This window comes from Anastrepha ludens, chromosome 4, assembly GCF_028408465.1.
Source record: "Anastrepha ludens isolate Willacy chromosome 4, idAnaLude1.1, whole genome shotgun sequence".
NCBI lineage: Eukaryota > Metazoa > Arthropoda > Insecta > Diptera > Tephritidae > Anastrepha > Anastrepha ludens.
Window position 1 is genome coordinate 123,698,610 of NC_071500.1, and position 16,345 is coordinate 123,714,954.

Sequence of the window (16,345 nt, forward strand, 5' to 3'; positions counted from 1 at the left end):
TTTCCTGGTTGAACCTAAAACCTTCTGCTTGCCTACCGCCGCTCACTATAAAAGTATCACCCAAATTTCTATTTTTTACTTTTGGAAAAGGTACTAAATCCATAGGTATACTCGTAAACCCAAATGCTTTTGCTTAACACATTGAGTGCCATGCCGCACGTTTTTAAGAGAAACCTAATAATTCCTCGAAAGCGTACGAGAGGCATTGCGCGTTCATGTAACACTGCATGCCATTTTTATGCCTGTAGAAAATTTGATGTGAGCGAAAATTGATGACAAACATATGATTATTTTTATGATTCCAGTTTCGAAGCAAAAAACTTACTCAGCCTCCAGTGAATGATTTCGTCAAATCCGCCTGGCAGTCAATGTGTTAATGTACGCTGCTACGAAATTCACCTCAATTCTTCTACCAAATTACTCCAAAACATTAGAATTTTGCTTTTGTATCTCCATATCGCACAAAAATAAAAAAATAAAAAAACGGGAACACTGTTGTGCTACCTAATTGTCGCATTACCCACTCAACGTTGCCAGCGTGACTCCACTATGTACCTATGTGCCATATTTATGAGTGTGCGTATGCATGCAGATATGTGTGTTTGTGTGTATATTTGACGCAATCAAAGTACGCGCACATGTTTGGTGCGCACGAAGTAAACCCCTCCATGAGCTGCACCGCTTTGCTTGCTCGATTGAATGCGCCGTACTTGTGCTATTTTTAGTGTTTCGCACAACTCCTTCTCCGATCCGTAAAACAAACAACTTTGATTGAGTGCGTGTTTTGTTTTTCTACTTGCTTGCTGAGCACCACACTGGCGACTCACTTTCTGATTTTGCTCACAGAGTGGTTACTCTCACTGTTTGACTTCACCTTTTTTTTGGTTTATTTTTCATGTTTTTTTATTTTTTATTTTTTCTAAATTTTTGGTAGAGTAATATGGCGAATCTCCAACCGTAAGCTGCTCCGCTTTGAAGTGGAACCACCATAATCCCTTTTATGCTACCACATACAGGGTTCGGCACTCGAAGTGTAACCAATTGAAAAGGCCATAAATTTAGTTTGGACAATTACTTTTATTTAACTCAAAGTAAAAAATGTGCGAAAATAATACAAAATTAAGAATAAACTTACTTTTGCTCGATATGACCACCTTTAGTCTGCATTGGCCCATTCGCGGACAATGGCTTTTTTCAGCACCTCGATACTCGTGAATCTTTTAGTGCGGACGCTGCTCTCCAAACTAGCCCAAAGTGACTAATCCATTGTGTTCGCGTCTGGTGAATTTGAGAGCCATTATGTGGACGTTATGAAGTTCGGAACGTTGTTTTTTAGCCATTCTTTGTACGCTCGAGCTTTGTGAGACGGTGCGAGTCCTGTTGAAACGTCCTTGGTCTGCCACCGAAATGTTTGTCTGCCCACGGCTTCAAAACCTCCAGAATACTTTCCCGGTAATATTTCGCATTTACCTTGTCGTAAAGCTTGGAGAGCGCTCATTTGCGGTTACAGCGGCCCAAACCACTACCTGTGGGGAGTGCTGCCTCCTGGTGGACAATCGATGATTCAAATTCTCGTATGAACGGTCGGTCAAATAAACCTTATCGCTTTGGGAGTTTACGAATTGTTTAGTGTGAAAAATTTTCTCGTCAGAAAACACAATGTTCGGAAATTGACCGCCTTCGGCCAGGCGTTGCAAATCCTTCGCTCTCTCAAGTCTGACTTTTTGCTATTTTGGATCTTGTAAAGCTTGACTTTGAGATCCTTTTTTCGGTGTGCGGCGGATGCTACGGTCAGATATTTTCAGTTCCTTCGCCATTTGATTGGCACTTCGTCGAGGATTTCCCTCAAGTCGCTTCTTCACTTTTTGAACCATTTTACGTGACGTCGCAGTCTTTTGATGACCACCTACATGACGTTTTGTGACCTACCAGTATCATTGTAACGAGTAATGGTGCGATAAACAACAACTTTATTTACTTTAAGGTGTTCGAGCTCACGAACATCTGCTGGTTGTGATTTTCTAGCCAAATATAATGCAATCACACTATTACGTTTGAAATCCATTACTGATTTTCTTTTTTCGTGTTTACTCTCGACAAAATGCTTCCGCGCGCTTGTAAACAATACTCTGGACTGTCATTTAGCTAACTAACAGACATCCTGAAAGCGGTCTGAAGTTGGTTACACTTCGAGTGCGGGACCCTGTACATACGTGGAGGTGAATTCAGTGGACGCGAGTTTTACACTGGCTGCCTTCAACTACACTTCTGTCCATATTCTTTCTCCTACTCCTTTTATAGCTGCAGCCAGCAGTGATGCTTATGCTTTGGGTGAAAGTGAAAGTGCTATTCTTTGGCACTTACAAGGTTTTCCTTTTTAAATTTTTTATGCGCCGCCTGGCATATTTAAATGAATGGTTGGACGTGAAGAGCCTATTGCGTATGTGTGCATATACTCATATACATATACATATACATAAACATATACATATATACATGTACATATGTATAAAGCGGCTTTTGAGTGGCAATCTTTGTCTGATATTTCATATGCATTTGTTGTTTTTTCTTTTTAAATTTTCATTACTTACAAATCGTTCGTTTGCTGGAAGTGCTGCGTAACTCGAAAATTGAAAAGTTCAAAAACATACAAGACATCATACAAAAGAGCCAACGGGGATTTGTTACTGGCTACTCATATATGTGAAATCAGTTTGGTTTGAAATTCTACGCGCATCTGAACTCAAAACATCTCAATTTTTTTGAAAAAACTACCTTCTTCCAAGTGCGAGCTTCTCTTTTTTAAGAATCTGCATCAACATAATTTTCTGGGGAAACTGGTATCCTAATTTTCAAAAATCTTTGCCCTCCATTACCTTCAGCTTCCAAAACATCATCCACTAACTCCTCAGGCCGTTTCTCTTACTCCTCATTTTCTATGTTGACTTCGAAGAAGCTTTCTTGGTAAGCATCTTTGCATTTGATTACTGAGACTTATGCCCTTTATAATGCACAGGCATAGATCTCCGGCCTGCTACATTTTGATGAAATTGGTTATATTTTTCATGAGGTTTGATGTTGCGTGAGCGGCCACTCAGAAATTAGCTAATCAACTAGCTGTAAACTGAATTGGGTCCGTCTTTTTTGGGTTTAAAACAACAGCAGATTTAGAACCCCTTTACCTAAATGGAGTTCATTATTTTCCTTATTCTTACTATTTTGTAATTCAACTTCCCTTTTCAAAGTTGGCGGGAGGTGGATGTTTGTTTTTACTTAATACGTTCTTCCAGCAAACGAGTGATATGTATTTATACTTACTCCAAATGCTCTAGTTTATTTATATAACATTCATGCCTCTTATAAATGAGAGAAATAATGCATCCATCTGCATGCAACGCAGATCTTCATGTTAGGCACTACTTTTTTGTACGTATTTTTAATTTAATTTATATTTATTTGCCACTCATCCACATCTCTTTGAATTTTTTATTTATTGCTTTTTTTTTGAGGTCATTAAAGCGTTATTTCTTCAAATAGTTTCTTATTACAAAGGTGGAAAGAAGTGGATCTTCTGTTCTGTGCCACTGAGATACATTTTTCTGAAGAAAATTTATAAATGCTTATTTATTATTTTATTAAAAATATATTTAATAACTTCGTTTCCCTGCCGGTCTCTACCTTTTTCATATAACCAATCACTGTTGTCTTCCCGCCTAACTGACACGAGTGACATAGTCTGTCATTTTTTTACTGTTCCCTTCTGATCTTTTTTTCTACTTCACCAAAATAAAAATAAGGGTTGGAAACATTTTTAACTTAAGTATGTTATTACTTATTTACTCAATGTTTGAACTAAGTTGAGTTAAAAAAATATGACCTCAGACAATTTGCCCACTTATAAACGAATCTGGGAGTTTGCAAGACTAACTATTGTAGGCTAAGCTCCTTTGAGATACGTCTGTAAAGATGTTTGTTTTTCCACCCATATTTTGAGAAATGACACAGTCTGCGATATCTGCAGTCAGTTCTAATTAAAATAAAATAAATAAATAAAAAGGTTCTACTAAGTGAGAAATATGAGTACCAAAAAATATAGTTTTTTTTTAACTCATATGTGGCACATATAACATATATACCATATGTGGCTTAAACTGAAATTTTCCTCTCAAACTGATGCTGATAGACACTCAGGTGTTTTGCTAATAAATTGTCCGGCCTTGATCTATCGCCTAAAAGTTATTCTATATTCAACAAATCTTTATCGTCGGGAGGTTTCATTGATACATGGAAGCTCTTTTCCATTACGCCCTTCTTTAAGAGTGGGAAAGAAAATGACGTTAGAAATTATAGGCCTATTTCAAAGCTATCGACTATTTCCATAGTTTTTGAGCACGCGGTCAATGGGAAACTGAACTTTTAATTGCTTTAACCAGCATGGGTTTGTTGAAAACAGATCTAATCTGGTTGTTTTTAGTGAATACTGCGTTTATTCTTTCTCGGCTGGTTTAGAGGTCGACTGTATTTCACTGAATTTTCAAAGTTTCACATAGAATCTTAATGAAAAAATTAGCTTGTTTTGGCTTTCATTCAACTTTTTCCCCATGGATAAACTCTTATTTGTGCAATAGATGTTGGGTTGTAACAATTGATCGTATTTCATCTACTCTCTTCGCTGCCACATCTGGTGTTCTGCAAGGAAATATCTTGGGACCGCTCTTATTTGTGTTATTTATTAATGATATCAAAAGTTGTTTTTCGATTGCTTAATTTTGGCTTTATGCTGATGAGCTAAATATCTTCTCAATGATCAAGACTCAAAAAGATGCCATTAATCTCCAAGCCAATATGGATAGGCTTTAGTTGTGGTACCAGAATTCACGTCTTTTTGTGTACTTAACAAAGAATTTCAACTTGTGTCCTGCAATGTGTTAGTGAGTTTGAGCTCCTTGGTGTTGTCTTTGATAACAAATTTTCCTTTAACAAACATATTAATTATGTTAAATCAAAATATTTCGTCAAGTTTGGCTTCGTCAGACAAAATGCTGCTAAGTTCTCTGATCCCTCTATGTATTTACTCTACTCTATACATCATTTGTTAGGTCTGAACTTATAATATGCGGTTTTTAATTGGAAACCATGGAGTCAGCAAGTTATGGATATAACCGAACTTGTGATCTCTGCTCCCATTACTCGTGATTTGCGTGAATTAAATTCCAGTAATAATGATCTTGTGCCGACTTTTCGCTTTCAAGAGTTGCTTTCTTAAATATCTTGAATCATAGTCTGTAAGGACTGCAATTCATAAACTTAAATAAATAAAACTAATCATCCAATTTGGTTGTTGAATAACATTTCTACTAAATAAAAAAATATTTTGAGTGATAAAAACCTTTATTTTCACCTTTACGTGCTGTCTAGTTCACAAGTGTCAAATATGATTGGCTTTTAACGCCATTTGCAAAAATTCTAAATCTTCCGGCAACGTAAAGGAAGGGAAATAAATACCTTCATTTTGGACCCTTAAAGAGTCTTACTATGGCGTGAAGGCTCCAATGTAGGGCTTCTTAATGACTCTTTTAAGACTTTAAATGTTTGCTGGGCCCGAGTCTCTTTTTATCTACCATTATCGCTGCCGTACGGAAATACCGTTGTCTGTATATATGTATAAATGCCTTATGACGGCTGTGCAGTTCCACTGTGAGCGAATTGTTTATGATAATTTTTTTTTTCAAATATTACTGCTGTCGTTCTCTATTCTGATATTTTCTCGTCTGGATTGGTTTAAATTGAAAATTGAAATTTGAAAAAGACGAGAAAAGAAGCACCGAGAGAATGGTAATCTTAAGACACTCAGGCTAAAAAAGCTGGAAAGTAAATGGGTTGATCGTTAAGGAACTAAGCAGATGAGTGACAGAGAGAAAAAGATAGGATAGAGTAGAGACACAGAGGTAGTTAGGCTTGTGAGAATTTTCCAGATTCTTTGGCAAATCTAAAAATATCCTTCAGTTTGAGAGCACGAATTTTACTCATTCTCATGACATCGGAACCCAAAATTCGTAGAGTTGCTCTAGCAAATGCAGCGCACTCACAGAGAAAATGCACAGTGCTATCCGCCTCCTCTAAGCAAGAGTCCTTATCATCATCTCCATATCATATCCTGACCTCATGGGTTTTGTTCTGTAATAATATTGATGGTCGGATGGACGAATGTCTTTTCTATCAAGTTTTAGAAGAAAGTTCGTAATTTTTCTATTCGGATTTGTCACAAAACACTTTGCAGTTCTGCACCGTTCTAGACTGGACTGTATTTTATGTAAATTGCATACATAATCGCTGATCCAAATCATGAGTCCTGCAGAACTGATTCCGATTATTCGTTCTGGTCCCTGTGGGGTAACTGCTGATCCGCAGGTGGCCAATCTATCGTCAATTTAATTTCCCTGGTTACGTTTGAGAGGTACATAACGTGTGGGTCTCCTCTTGGAGGCAGCTAGAGACCGCGAATTATTTTCAAATATAGTTCAAATTTTAAATTAAAACAATTATTTTTTTTAAATCTAAAATTGTATTACTTTTAAATTGTATAATCGCTTACATTCGATGAAATAATTTTCTACATTCCTGTTTCTAAGTTCTTCCCACGGCATCTACCGTTTTATTCAATAATTTTATATAAAAGATATTTGTATGTATATCTTTGTTCGTATTTTTTTATAAAAATTATGCAACGCAAATAAAATATTATGGCGCTTGATTTCTAAAAATTGTTTTGTTGTTTTGTAGATCTCAGCTGTTAAAATATGTTTGCAAAAATATTTGCCAATTGTAGGCGTCATAATATTGCGTATTTTTTATTAAAACTGTATTCTTATTAAAACTGTATGCAAACTTAATTCACAAATAAATAAAAGGTATTTACATTAAAGTTCGATGAAGACAAACCTACATGTGTTTTTGCTAAAGAATACTAAGCGCTTTGCTGCTTTCTTGAACAACTCCACACATACATATGTATGTATATATGTACATTGGTTACGCAAAACAATGGTAAATAATATGTTTTTTATTAGGCAAAGAAGGCTGGCCATAAATAAATAAATACACAAATAAAATAAGTTATTAATAAAGTTGTATGTTTATTATAAATATCTATTTATGTGATACTTCTAATTATAGTGCAATATTTTGTGTACATATGTATGTACCAATATCTTTCTCCTTAGAACTCTGTTACTAATATATATTATTTATATTTAAATTTTAGTATCGAGTAGGTGTACTCTAGTGTACTGAAAACCCAACAGCACCCAAAATTTTGCGGTTTTTGGTTTCATCCACTGAACCACTACTTTATACTGCATCTGCCTTTTATGGCAGACGTATTACATTTATTTATCTACATCTACGGATTAACATCGATACACACTTTTTTACAAAATAAATAATCAAAAGATTGGAAAAAGCTGTTACAGAAAGCGAAAGGTTAAGGTCGATGGTATTATTCGTATAAATATGACGATAGGCCGCATGAATAGCGTGTGAAATTGGGGCATTGTGAGAAGACGCATTTATTTTTTACATTATTTTCATAGAATGGGTGAAATTTAGAGGACAGTGCTGATGCACCACTAAGTTAAATAGTTTCCAATAAAAAAAAGACAGCTAATAATCTCATTAAATGTGTACAATAAAAAAAGTACAGGCGAAGTCAGCACCAACCTGCTAGGTTGTTCAATAAGTTTTGCGCTTCGATAAGAAAAACACAATTTTATTATTCAAATTTTCGTTTGCAAACTGGGTATTTTTTCTCATTCTTTTTTCCTTCAGCAAGTATAAAAGGCTATGAATAATATTTAGAATTTATTGCTTTGCCAATTTGCAAGTAATTCACAAACAAAACTCCTTTCCCATCCCAAAAAGCTAAGGCGAACACCTTCTTGGCCGATTTCTGCACACGAACACGTTTTGGAACCGAAGAAACAGGTTCACATCACTCTTTAACCTTGGGATCATAGTGTTAGACCAAAGTCTCATCCATAGTGATGAATTGATCCACTTTATCCTTTCGAAAATGCTCTACATGGTGCTGAGAAAGTCGCATTCGAATATGTTTTTGTTCCATTTTCAGCGAATGCGGCCCATTGTGCACACAGCTTTCGGAAACCCAATACTTCAGTGAAAATATTGGTTTCACTGCCCAATGAGATGCCTCAGACTTCTACTAAATCTCTTTCAAAATCAATAGTAAAACAACAAAAGTATCAAATGACTCTCTAATTCCGCGTGTCCCTGGATAACTTCTTTCAGTAAAAGTGCTATAACTTCCTGAAGTTTGCTCTGATTGCCCTGATACGATATTAGGTATTTTTTCTATGATTTCTGGTATTGTTGCTGTTTTGGAATGTCCTTGATGTGGATCGTCTTCAAGCGTTTAGTCCTATTACATATACAAATATTTAGATGCATGCGCACATAGCGTTTTCCGACCCTTGCTAGAAAAAACTTGTTATTGCTTTACTTTAGCAGTGGGTATCAAACTGGAAGCATTCTGCTGGTATACTACGTGGAACTCACGCGCATTTTTTCCTCTGAATACTGCATAATTTGAATTCTGCATTGTCTAAAAATGATGGAATGAGGAAAATACAATATAAAGCAGAATTATTCTTCAGTTAACATTTTCAACTGCCGTAGAACCCTAGATTTCAATGCTGGCAGCTCTCTATTTTTATTTCTTTTTAGCCATTAAAATTTAGTTTGATAATTTCAAGTTTTGCAACACTTTTATTGTTTTGTTGTCTGCAAACTGTTTACGCATCTAAGTATATATGTATGTACATGCATAACTGTTTATATTCGTTTAGTTCTTACTGCTGCAGCAACTCTGTTGTGTAGTGAACTTTTACATTCCCTAATTTTACATTAAAATATTACAGCATTTCCCTTCTGTAATACGCACACTTTTATAGTATATCTCTAACTAACATACATACACGCACTATATCATACATATACTCTTCCGCTTAATGTTTCCGCTTTACATTACAGCTGTACGTTTACATCCTGTTGCCAATGCAGCTATTACATAACATGAGAGTGTTAATTTCATTGCCAATATCTCCTCTGTACATAATCTAGGGCACTTTACATTTCTAATTACCGTATTGCACCCTACGTTCCAGAGTTGGATGAATTTTACCTAATCGTGAATATAATTTAAAGAAATAGAAATACTTTTTATAGAAATAATTTTTATAGTTATAGGGAAATAAATTTATACAAACCCTACTGTATTCGGAAGGCACATATCTGGATCAAATTAATCCAATAAGCTTTTTGTTAAATACAAACAAATTTTGCTAATGTCTACGCCACTCTTGTTTTGGTGAGCGATATTTGATAGGAATTATGCCTCGAAAACTGTTTACAACATAGGTGTAAATGTTCGCTGAAACTAAAAGAAACTTGTTGTATTTTAGCAAAGAAAAAAGTTGAAAATACTTCTGTAAATATTTGATGCTGTTAAAACGAAATATTGACATACATACGTATATGCATACATTAATAAACGTATATGTGGAAATTTTTGATTCCATGTTACATTTGATCAAATTAGCAGTAAGGAAGTCAAAACCAATGCCAATTGTTTCATTCCCGTATAGCGCCTAAGTAAACTGTGTAAATAATTTATTTGCTAACTTATTTTACGTTACTTTTGCTTTTTGGCACGCGTTTTCTTTTTCACATATGTTTTTATTTGCCGTATATTGAACTGGTAACAGTAATGTTTTCATGATACCGCTAGCCAACAACGCGACCGCAGGTTCTAAGTCCTATAGAAAATAGACATACATAAATATTTATAACTTTTATTATTTATTTTTGGCTCAGCGTTAATATTTTCACAGCCAAGCAAAAAAATAGTCAAAACAAAAAATTGCGTAAACAATAATAATAATCACAAACTTACACACATGTTTCGTCGTTTAACCGAACCAGACTTTTAGTTAAGGAACAATTAAAAAAATATTTTAATACTAAATTTGCTAGCAATTCACCCAGGAAGCTGGCATGATGATCTGTATGAGCTTTATAATATGAATGCATAAACATATCATATAATGATTGCACTGGCTTGGACATACATATCTTCCGTAGGGATGATTATACTAGACTTAAAAGATCCCTTGATTCTGCCCAACGTCTGCGGACACAGAAAAAAATACGCTCACAATCACAGTGAAAGGACTAGGAGTAAAAGGACCTGCCCACACTTGGTACGAGTAACTAGCGGAACTTTACATATTTATATAAGTAAATAGGGGCAATTATCGAAGTTTTTTGGTATTTCATCAGTATTTTATTAATCCGATCGTTAGTTGGTTCAATATAATGAAAAATGTAAACTTAAAACTGTAGGTCCCTCAATTTGTGTAACAAAATCAAGACACGCGCCACAAATAGGAAAAGGATTTCGACCAAACATCTGATAAACAATTATTTATTATTTTTTTAATTTTTTCATTATGTTTTTCGAGTTATAAAGTAGTCATTGGAAAACGGTGCGTGAAATTTATGACTACACTTTGTAGACTAATTAATGCTTTTCAAGAAAGACTTTGTTTCACAGAACTTTAATCATATATGGACGGCTACTGTAGGCCATATCCCAGTTAGTCAATTCCACTTCAATCAGAGAAGTGTTAACCTCTCTGCCTCAACTACCGTGTTGGTGCGCGCATGTTTCTATTCCGCAAAGTTCTCATGTATGCAACATGTGAGTACGGTGAGAGAGCTGCTGTTGGGCTGCTATGTAAACAACTGTTAATGGAAAACAGAATGCGCTGTTCAACAAGCAGAACGAACTTAATGGATTGGCAAGCGCTTTCCGGGTTGCCTTACTTTATTTAGAATGAACTCACTGACTGTTGGACAGCTGCGTGTGGATAGCTGCATCGTTGAGATGTGATTCAAGTATATAAAAGTGTGCATTCCTTTTGCCAAGTTTTTTTGTACGCTATCATGCTTTTCCGCCGGTTAACATGAAATGCCAAAACACGACGAGCGTCATATTTCACGTGTTCGAAAAGGTATACTAAAAGTGAAGAGAATCAAGAAGTCCGGCAGGCACATGACTAGCGGCCAAGCGAACGAAAATAAACAAAAGAAAGAGAAAATAAAACAGTACTAAAGGTCCTAAGGAGCGGCTGATAGACAGCGACAGACGAGATTATTTTTATACACACAAACCTGCTTGTACAATAGAGAATTGATGCCGGCCTCTAGAGAAACGTCAGGGGTTTATAGCGGGTGAATGTAGATGTATTAATATTTGGAATAGAAATTTCCTGTACACAACCAAACAAAAAGGTAGAGGATAAAGTCAAAAGGGCAAAATATGTGAAGTGCGTACTCGACTCGGGGGGCTGACTTGACACAACTCAGCGCGACCCAAGCACTACGTTCACTCGACATTCCTACTGCCAAACGCAGCGCTGGCTGCTCGCACAATATTACGTTTTAGCTAGTGTTGCTGGTTTGATAGGATTTTTCTTTTGTTTTTCAAAGTAGACATTAGAGTACGCAATGTGTGCCATTGTAGCCTGATCAGAGAGTCTGTGGATACGTCTGTGGATACGTAGGAAGCCCAGCAATTTGCGGAATTCGTTAAGTGGCAGTACTAAGGAAATTCGAAAGAAGGATAAGGCAAATATTAGTAAGCATAATGAAAATAATAACAACAAGAGCATAGAGAAAAGAAAGGATAGTCTGGGAGCTTAGCAAGGCTACTTCACGTAATTGTGAGTTTATAATATGAAGCAAAAAACAACATTTCTAATAGCCACGCAAATGGAAATTGGTAAAAGAAAAGGCAATGAAATAATAATAATAAAAAATAAAAACAAAAAATAGTGGGAGGCACAAAAAACATCGGCACAAGCTTAATTTGGCTGCCAGAGGGTTATGCCACATGCAACATGCAAGGTAGGCATAGGAGCAGGCACGCATGCATAATGCCGCAGGATAAATAGGAAATGGGGTTAGACATAAGTGGTTAGGTGAATTTGATGTTCAGACATAATGCGTGCACACGAATAGGGTGAGAAGCCAGTGGGCGTCGTTCTCTACTTGTCAAATACGTCTATCAGCGCTGAAGTTGTACACACACACATATACACGCTTCGCTATGCCAATAGTGGTATTACGCACCTATATCGCACCACCAACTATCCAAATATGCAATCATGCACCAATACATACATACATATGTTTGTGTCCTACATGCGTGCACTTAATCTCAGTCACAATTACGCTCTATCAGCAAATGAACTACCTACCCTTCAGCCAACACGAGTAAATGCCGCTGAAATCACCTTTTTCAATGCACTTAGCGTGTTAGACTGCGTAGCGTGCGTTGTTGGCCAACTCACTTCCCTCAGTTTTCAATGCGCTTACTTCTACTGAAATTTAGTTGGTTAGTTTCCAAAGTATAGGGTTAAAGTTCAGTCACGCAGCTGTCAAGTTTTGCACTTAGCGCTGCTTCATATGAAAAATGTATCCACAACAAAGTAGTTTCCCAGTTATCCTGGCTTAGCACACCATCTAGAGACAGAGAGGGAGAGAGATTAAGTCGTATTTTCAATGGTTTGGTTGTGGCTTTCCAAGTGTGAATAAAATACGTGCGGCTCAGATAGAGCCACTTTACTTAGTATTCAATGCCCATGGCATGTATTTCGCAAGAGAGAATGCGTTCAATAAGCCAGTTGACATGCTTTGAGCAGATGCAATTGGTGTGGAAGAATTAGAGCAATATTTGTTGCCTTTAATCCTTGCCACTCTAATATACGGCCGCTGTTGCCGAGTTGGGTGGTGTATGACTAGCATTCGGGAGTGTGTAGGCTCGAAATGTCCATGCAAAATAAAATAATATAAAAGGTTTTTTCTAATAGCAGTCGCTCCTCGGCGGGCAATGGCAAACCTACGTGTGTATAGCTGACATGAAAAAGCGCCTCATAAAAATCATTTACCACTTGGAGTCGGCTTAAAACCGTAGGTTCCTCCAATTGTGGAACAACATTAAGACGCATGCCACAAATAGGAGGCGGAGCACGGCCAAACACCTAAGAGAAGTGCTCGCGCAAATTATTATTATTATTATTTTTTTGATACTTGCCATATTTGCATTTGAAGTGAAATGTAGGAGCCCGTGCATGTTTCGAGTATTCCCTTAATAAATTCACTTATGTGCAGTTCAGACTTTTTTTTGATTATTTCGTTGGCTTATTAAAATCATAACAATTCTCATACAGTTTTTGAATCCACCGAACAGCAGAATTTGCCGTCTACTCAGCAGCAGCGCATGGCTTGTCTTCAGGTCCGCAATAGAATTGTAGCGGTACAGCGGTAACGGGTTGACGGGTGGTCAACAGCTGATCAGCTTCTGTCGAAAAACTCGGTCGCTTAAACATAATTGCGACGGACTGGTTTTCAGCTGACATTTTGTGGTTACAATAAAGTTAATTTTGTAGTGAAATATTTTCGTTTGCCATATTTGTGAAGCAACTCGTTGGTGCTCATCGCTACAAAAATATTATTTTTTTATTAAATTATTGATTTTCCTGTGCAAATTTAATAAATATTATTTAGTTGTTATTTGTCTGCTGTTGCTTGTAAATAAATAAATTGTCATCCAGAGATCAGAAAAACAACCCCGAGTCTTCAACCCGTCGGAGAAAATAGAAATAAATGTAATTATTTTGCCGCCGTAAAAATAACCTACGCCCCAATCTTGTGCACTTATTATTATTTATAAAGGATTTTCCAATAACAGGTGTTATTTTGAACGATTTTTTATGGCCGAGAGATGATTAACGATTTTTTAAAGACGGCGCTACGTTGCACACAAGCAACGAGGCCATTGATGTTTTACGGGAAAAGTTACCGGACCGTGTTATCTCTCGAAAAGGTGATCACAATTGGCCCCCGAGATCTTGTGAGTCAACAACTTGTGACTTTTTTCTTTGTATTTTTCCCCTTTTACTTTGGAATGCTACTTTAAAACTAAATCAAAAATAGGGACTATAAACTCCATCACTAGCCAAACACTCCCGTTCAGGTCATTCACAGCAACTGAAAAAGTAAAAGGAAATTCGTGCACACATTAAAGCATAGCGGGAAAGAGCAACCGCAAGCTGTAGCTCTGTAGCTGCCTCTAACTATAAACTATACGAGAGTACATACCAAACATGAAACAACCGACATTGAGTTGCGCACCTGATTTTCTAAAGGAGTAGTAAACCATAGAGAAAATAAAGTTGCTTCACTGCTTTTAAACAAAAATGATGAAATGAAAAGAAAGGAAGGTATTTGTAGTATATAAATTGTAAACAAAAAACTCACACGTGTGTTATGTGAAAATAAAATGCTGACAAATTAAAAACAACACCGTGATAACTAAGTGAATTACTTGTAACGCATGTGGCTACAATAGCGGACCGCGTGCGCGTTCATAGAATGAACAGTTTGAGCAGCGGCTTAGTGTCAGGAATCAGGCTACCATAAACACTTCAGAAACTTACTCACACACACATAAATAAATACAAGTATGTATGCATCCTTGTAGGCTCCATTTCGCTGCTTTTGTGTTGTTTTAATAGGTTATGCCTAAAAGTGAGCGTGTGTATGAGCGTGTGGTTGTCGGAAAAAGGCGCAACTAAGAAAGTCATTCACGCCATGTCGGTTAACTACATTATGTCATATCATTATTTGCAATTACCAACCGGCTATGACCGGAATTCAACAATATTACGTCGAGCTTAACGATACCCAACCAGCCAAACAGTTGTTTTTGTTTATTTATTGCAATCTGTTCTTTTTTTTAACAATGTGCAATTTTAATAACATCTTAATTTGAAAAAAAGGGTGGTATGTATGCCCAGGTATTGAACGGTATCAACTTGTGGAAAGTCCTGGTTAAATAAAAATTGATTCTATCCACTTATGAAGATCACATCAGTAGATAATTTATTAAAATTCTATGCCTGTTTATTATAATTATTTATTTATTAGCTCTAATCGGTACGTACGCGTACATAGAAAGGTTTACATTTCTTCTTCGTTTTAACATTTTTCATACCGTTGGAAAATCGATGAATCGCATAATTTCGGCAGGGTTTGCCACCCGTTTGTAGCAAAAAAGGTGCTTGAAATAATAGAAAAAAGTATTTTAACATGGGTATGAAGACAAATATGAAAAAAAAATTATTCTACTTACAAAAACAATTTTTATTTTTGATAGCGTTGTGACTAAAATTTTATTGCAAAAATAGCAATTTACCACACTTTTGGGGTGAGTGTTACTATATATGTATGTAGGTATCCAATGAAAGCTGTTTAAATAAGTTTTACCGAAAAATATTATATGTTTATCCGGGGCTGCCACATATTTTATGGAAATTAAGAAATTGATTACAAAAATATCTTAGTTGAAAATAAAAAAATTATATTCGGTATATATCAATGTAACTATGAAAATAGCTTTGGTCGTATATAATTTTTAATAAGCGTTGCCACCTAATTCTAAAGAAAAACCTAAATTAATAAAATAGTTAATCAGAGGTTAAGACAAAGAAAAAAAATTAATTAAAATTATTAATGCATGGCGTTGCCACATAACTCTTAAAATTCAAATGGGAAAGAACCGTAGAAATTTAATTACGTATTGGAAATAAGATGTGAGTATCACGAAAATTAATTTAAATATTTTTTAACAGCGTTGCCACTTTTTTTGAACTCAAAAAGTATTAGTAATGCCGTTAATATACTTATAATATGAATAGTAGGTACTTACGAAACAAATTTTTTTTAAATTTAAAAGTTAAATTTAATTAAAAATAAAATTGTTTTTATTTCCCTTTCAAAAATTTCATGTTATTAAGTGTTTTTTAAGTGTTACACAAATAAAGTATTTAATTTTATCATTTAACGCGCGATAAAACACACAGATAGAACAAAAAATGCTAGTGTAGTTCATGCCAGCCACTTGACGAATATTCGTCGCCTGCCGCAGCGCCATATTGCTGCTGTAAACACTTGAATGCACTTATAAGAAGTCGTATATGCGGTACTTTATCTAATTTCTTTTACCTTCCTCGATCATATGAGCAAGTTTCTTGCAAATAATGGTCACAAAAAAATATCAAGTGGAAAGAAAATATACGAAATGGGGAGAAATATGAATAACACTTAACGGAAGGAAATACCTACAAAAGCATGCAAATACACTCTATTATTGCATTTACATATGCACAAATGTGAGGGTAAGTGAATAAGTATTACAATATAA

General features: G+C 35.7%; 1 protein-coding gene across 10 annotated transcripts in view; it reads left to right on the plus strand.

The window, feature by feature from the left end:
• The window catches only part of LOC128861006 (galactosylgalactosylxylosylprotein 3-beta-glucuronosyltransferase P), a 110,584-nt gene that overhangs the window by 14,588 nt on the left and 79,651 nt on the right, over nucleotides 1–16,345 (plus strand). Inside the window, exon 1 of one of the 10 annotated variants that reach the window (XM_054098856.1) lies at nucleotides 16,121–16,319. The exons of the other annotated variants lie outside the window; for them this stretch is intronic. The gene's annotated coding sequence lies outside the window, so the exon portion shown is untranslated. Of the gene's footprint in view, nucleotides 1–16,120; nucleotides 16,320–16,345 lie in introns of those variants that run through there. 10 annotated transcript variants of the gene reach the window in all.